Source organism: Coffea arabica, chromosome 5e (genome assembly GCF_036785885.1).
Source record: "Coffea arabica cultivar ET-39 chromosome 5e, Coffea Arabica ET-39 HiFi, whole genome shotgun sequence".
NCBI classification, from domain to species: domain Eukaryota; kingdom Viridiplantae; phylum Streptophyta; class Magnoliopsida; order Gentianales; family Rubiaceae; genus Coffea; species Coffea arabica.
The window spans coordinates 22,947,643-22,953,642 of NC_092318.1; positions in this window are offsets into that span (position 1 = coordinate 22,947,643).

Below are 6,000 nucleotides of genomic sequence, written 5' to 3' on the forward strand. Positions count from 1 at the left end.
AAGTTAGAACTTGTCTTGGGTCATTCTTAGTTGAATATGTTGGAACTCTTGTCGGGAGCCAAAACTTGCTGCAATAGAGCTGAAATGCTCCACTTCGTTGCTGCAATGTTAATAAAAATTCGATCTTTGGGTTACCGAAGCTTCTAGAATGATTTGAAATCTTTTTCGTCTGAGTTTCGCTTATTGTTTAATGGTGGTTGGGTTCGAAGTTATCTTTGCAATTTTCCCGGGTTGTTAATAAGTGGCAAAGTTGCAGAGAAAACACGTGCTGCATTTTACGTCTTTCTTTTGCTGTTATTTCTTTTATCCCTGACGGTCATCAAGTCAGATTTTTTCCCTAATCCTGCAATAAAAATGTAATATTTGGCTTGGTTGATGATTGGGGGAGTGTCTTGTGATCGTTTGATTCAAAAGTTGATGTTGTTGGTGATGTTTGGGTTGGTAATGAAACACGGTAGGCTGCTGCGTCTGTTTTGCTGTTTACTTCTCCGTGACCACTCACCAAGCTTTGGCCATCCTAATTTGATAGTTGACTTGGTGTGGAAAGGGGCAGTGATTGATTTTGTGTGAAGTTTGCATGTTTGAGTGTTGGATGCTGTGTTTCCTTGCTTATGATCGAAGTTTGATGTTTGATAGAATGGTGGTTGTGTTGGGATGGATTTTTTTTTTCCATTGGATTAAACCCAGCCATGGTAAAGAACTGAACCTGAAAAATTGCAGCAAACTTGGGAACAAAAGGCAGCAGGTTTCTTTCTTCTAGATGGCCGAAGCTTGTTCGTTATTTTTGCATGGTTTTTGCATGCAAAATAGCTTCTAAAAAATTACACTTTGCTCCCCTCAAGTCTCCCTAATGCCGCTATGACCCAACCAATTGAATAATTTCCTCAATTTGGTCCTTGGCAGTTTTAATTCTACAACTTCATTGCTTGTTTGTTTCAATTAATTACTATGCTTTGTTTCAATTGCACTTAAGTCATGACTTTAGGGGCTTTATGACCAAGTGAGCTTGTGTTTGCCTATTTTCTTTAATTTTCCCAAATAAATTGGTACCTTGACCATTTCTTTTATTTTGGAGGATAAATAAGTGATTTCACTCCATTTAAGGCATCAACTCAAGGGAGGTATAACTTCTTTTATCTTTTTTGTCTCTCCCCCATGTGATCCAACGTGCTAAGTGAGAATTGCATGTCTACTTTGCTTTCCTTGCTTTCCTTAATTCATTTCATTTATTTCATTTACTTTCGCTTTTATTAAGTCATTCTTTTATTCATTTATGGGGTATGTGTACACCTCTTGGCTTGTAATAGATAGGGCTTGGAGTGCCTTTTTTTTCATTTTTCCTCTTCCCCATTTGTTTTAGTTAGCAAATGTAATAGGTTCATTAGCTTGATTGCTTGCTTTTGTGGCTACGTGTTAAGTTGCTTTCTTAGGCTCTTGCATTTAGTCGAGCATGTTAAGTGTTATGTGCTACGTGTTTATAGGTGATTGGCATGTCTACTTGCTTTCTATAGTCATAGATGAATGTGATGGATGAATGCGTCACCGTGGCTAGTCCAACGCTGGCCATGGTCTTTCCCCTCGAGTTCTCGCAAGTCCAATGCTTGTGAGAGAATTTTAGAAAAGGGCTAGTCCAATGCTAGACCCCAATAGGCCGTCCCCTCTCGTTAGTACATACTTGCATGTTTCACTACATTTCATACATTTTTCTTAGTTTTCTAGCATTTGGCATGATCCTCCAATCCTTTCCCCTTCATTTTAGGTTTTTGCATCCTCATGCTAGTTATAGGGTACATTTGCTTGAGAGTCCCCTTTAGGTAAGGGAAACGAGCGAGTGTGGCTACAAAATAGCCTTAGCACGCTAGTTCTTCCTTCTAATCAAAGGGAAAATTAAAATCATGAAGATAGAAGTCATTCCCGTACCCGACTTGATGCATTCCTCTAGGATCATGCATCTCCATTTTACCATATCATTTTTTTCATCTACATTTTCTCACTACTTATATTTTTTATTCCACATGCCATGTTCACACACTTTCTCTTCTTTCCCTATCACTTATTTATTTTCTACCTCACAAATTGCACCCAATTGTACTTAGATGCATTTACTACCATTATACCATATTTTGATCCACTTGCACACATACACCTTCATTTCCTCAATTGGCACACATGCACTTTTCTTACATTTGCACACATGCACTTTTATTACATTTGCACACTTGCACTTACATTTGTATTTTTATTTTATTTTATTTTGCATTCCTCTTACATTTTCACATTTGCACTCATATTTGGGTCTGCATTTTTGTCAACAGAACCTTTTAAACAAGCCAAAAACCCGCTTTCGGGTTCCTTCTTTTTTTTTCTTTTTTTTTAACAAAATAAACAACAAACCTTCCTAATTTGAATCTAAAAATTTAAAGAATGTTTTTTTGTGAGCAATTCTCTTTTTTTCCAAAAAAATATTAAAATTAACAGACAAATAAGCAAAAATGAATAAAATTAAAAGATTTGATGTCCAAAATGCTTAAAAAATGTCTAAGATAAAATTTTGAGATAATTAAAACAAAAACGAGTAAAAATTTGGTGTCTACAGAGGGCTCTTACTACCTATTTTGAAAGATTATTAGGGTTAAGGTCCAGTAGGACAAAACTTGTGTGCTAATAAGATCTTATCGAATTTGATCTGCGAGATATGTAAAGTGCATTGCGTATACCAATTTAAAAGGGGCTATTACATCATTTGTTCTTGAATTGACAAATTTCTTGAGGCAATTGAATCTGTGAACCGCATGAAAGAATTGTTATCTCGCTCGTCATGAACAGATTAAGAATACAAGACCTACGTGATATTTAATGTGGAATAAGTTTAACAATTCGTAAGAGTGGGATGCAAAAGTGACATCTGGAGTTTTGAGGTAAGGTATGAATTTCGAGGACGAAATTCTCTTCAGGGGGAGAGGATGTGAGGACCCATAATTTTATTATTTCAAAATATTGTTAAATTGGTCATTTTAAAAATATTTCGTACTCGAGTTATCCAAAAAAAAATAATAAATAAATACTAAAGTACATGAATTTCTCGAAAATAAATTTTACCGATTGGTTCTTTACGCGCATATTATTTTAATGCCCAAATTTATTCAAGATGAATTGCTTATCGTGATTTTTTTTATTGTTATATATATATATATATACTTGGATTATCATATTTTAGAGTTTTAGAATCGAATAAGTTGAATTTCCAAGTTCAAACGAGAAAACCCTTAAGTTTGACCTTTATACGCGCGCGTGCCGAAAAGGCCCCGACAGGCACATTAATTTGATTAATTGGAGATTTTAAGAATATGATATTAGACTACTAGTAATGTACTATTAATGTACTAGGGAAATTACCTCAGAGGTTTAGTGCACAAAAGTTGCAAACGAGCGCGAAAATTGGACACGCGAAGACCCTAAACAGACCTAGCATGAGTTGACCATTAAGTCACCAATTCTCTCCACTTTCCTTACAAAATCTAATTTCACTCTCTCACCTCTCTTCACTCTCTCTGTTTGGCTGAAAATAGGAAGAAGAAAAGGGAAGAAAAATCTAGCCAAAATCCTTACAAAATTACTTCAATCAACTTCCAAATTTCATCATCCATTAGAGGGCTTTGATCCTAACTTGGAAGAGGGGGCTGTTCATCAGTTTTTTTGGAGGAATTTCGGTCAAGATTTCTGCCCTAAAGCTGTCCAACTAAGTTCTTGAGGTAACTCACTCACCCACACTTCAATCTTGCAAAATTATAGCTCAAATGGAGCAAAGGTAGCATGGGTTTGCAACCTATGGTAGAATTTGGGTTGATTGGTTGAGTAATTATATTCTTGCAATTCCATGACATGCTCGAGGGTTTGAGGATGTTTATTGGTGGCTGATGTGATGAATTAACATGTTGTGGTTGCTGATATTGTGCTATGTTACATGTATATAGAATGATTGATGGAATGAAGTTGGAAGAAAGTTAGAAATTTGGAGAAGGTACTGTCTGAAATTTCTGACTTGCTGCCCGACTTTCTTGTTTGCTGCTGCCCTGTAATTTCGAATATTTTCTGGTGTTAATTGAGCTTCCAAATTGGTGTATATATGTTGTGCTATGTGTATTGTGGTTGTCTACCAAAAATCAACCCAAATGGTTGGTTAAATTTTGAGTTACAAGTAAAGAAGCAAAACTGGAACAAGCTCCAGAATTTTCTGACCAGCAACATTTGTGTAGCTATAAAATTTTGCTCGCTGATCGAAATTGAGTGCTGTTTGTGGCATTTGAAAGTAGACTCTTAGAGCTTTAAAATGGTACCAAGCTCATTTTCTAGTTTGTCCCGAGCGATTCGTGGCGAGTTTTGAAAGTTGGCTGTCTCTTTATTACTGTTCATTCGAGACTGTTCAGAAAATCCATTTTGTTGCTTGATTTTGAACCGCTTATGTCTGGATTTTGGAAATGATTTCTTCTACATAAATATATCCTTGTGAACCTAGTTTCTAACACCACCAACCAGTTTCAATATCACTGAGAATCGAGTAAGATACGGCCTAATTAGCGAAGTGCATTAAATCTGGAAAATTTCTGGAAAGGCCAACAGTCCAGGAATTTTAGCGAGCTTCAACTATTTATTTCTTGAGTTAGGAACATCGGAATCGAGTTCCATTTTTTTCATTTGAAACCTGGATTGGTACATTACATGCATATCAAATTTCAAAGGCTGGTTTTGATTCTATGATTTTTAACGAAAATCCAAAATTATTGGAAAAACTTGTACTGTTTTGACCTATCTTCAATGAATAGTAAATTTTCTTGGAGGAATTGACTTGTTTCTGATTTCATTCTTGGAAAGTGACCTTCTACAAAGTTGTTATGCTTCGAATGAAATTTTTGACGGTGTAAAATTTTCCATTTTTAGACTTTCCGAACTTCCGGACTGATATTTCCAAGAATGACTCGAAAAGTGAAAATTTCCAATTTGGACCTAAATGTTCTTTTAAGGGCCTAGGTTACATTTTTACAACTCTTAGAGCATTTCAAACCTATTTTCATGGTGAACTTGAGTTCACCTATCACTTGAGACCTCATTTGAAAGTCAGTTCCTTATGAACTGAAATACTTTGGATACTTGAATTTTGGAGTCAAAATTGACTATTTCTTTTCTTTACACGAATACTGTATGGCCTGGAATTTGAGATACAATGCATTATTGCATACTTTCAGGATCTCAAGAGGACTTCGAGGGAACTCCCGGCGAAGCGTCTTAGAGCTAATTTCTCAAACTTTGACTTTCGATACTTGGTGAGTATCAAGTGCATGTGAAGTGTTTAAATGAAATGATTCTTGTACTTGCTAGTTAATGAGGCTAGGGCGTACTTTATCGCCCTTGTCCTCTCTTTCATGAAATTATTTGCTTGATAAGTGATACGTGTTACATGTGAAGCAAATGAAAGTGTTTTTGTGAGCATTGAGCGGCAGAATGTATCATGCCCTTTTAGGGTAGGAGGTACCGCTCATCCCGTCTCAATGCTATGACCAAATCCTGTCGATTGGAGCTTCGTCTCATCGACCTGAAAGTGAATAGGGGGGACGCTCCAACCCATTGGCTAGCCTTGTAACTCTAGCCGGCAAGGACTTGGTCGAGAAACTTGGTGAACCTTGGGAAGTGTTATAGCTTGATCCAAATAAGGGGTCTTGCTAGGTATACTTGTTAAGTGATACCACCTACATGCTTTTTTGGTTACGGATCCAAGAGGGTGTCATGGTGGCTGGAGGTAGTAAGTGGAGTTCTACATGGATAACTGTGAAAGTTGACGGAGGGTCAACTACCTGAGCTTGGATCGCGCGTGGATTAGCTCCTGAGAGCTCCCGTATCCTTTTATTGTGATTAAATTCCCTACTTACTTAATGTTTCGCAGTTACTTGTTACTCGAGTTATTGCTTTATATTATGTCTTTACTCGCATGCTTGCATGTTTTTC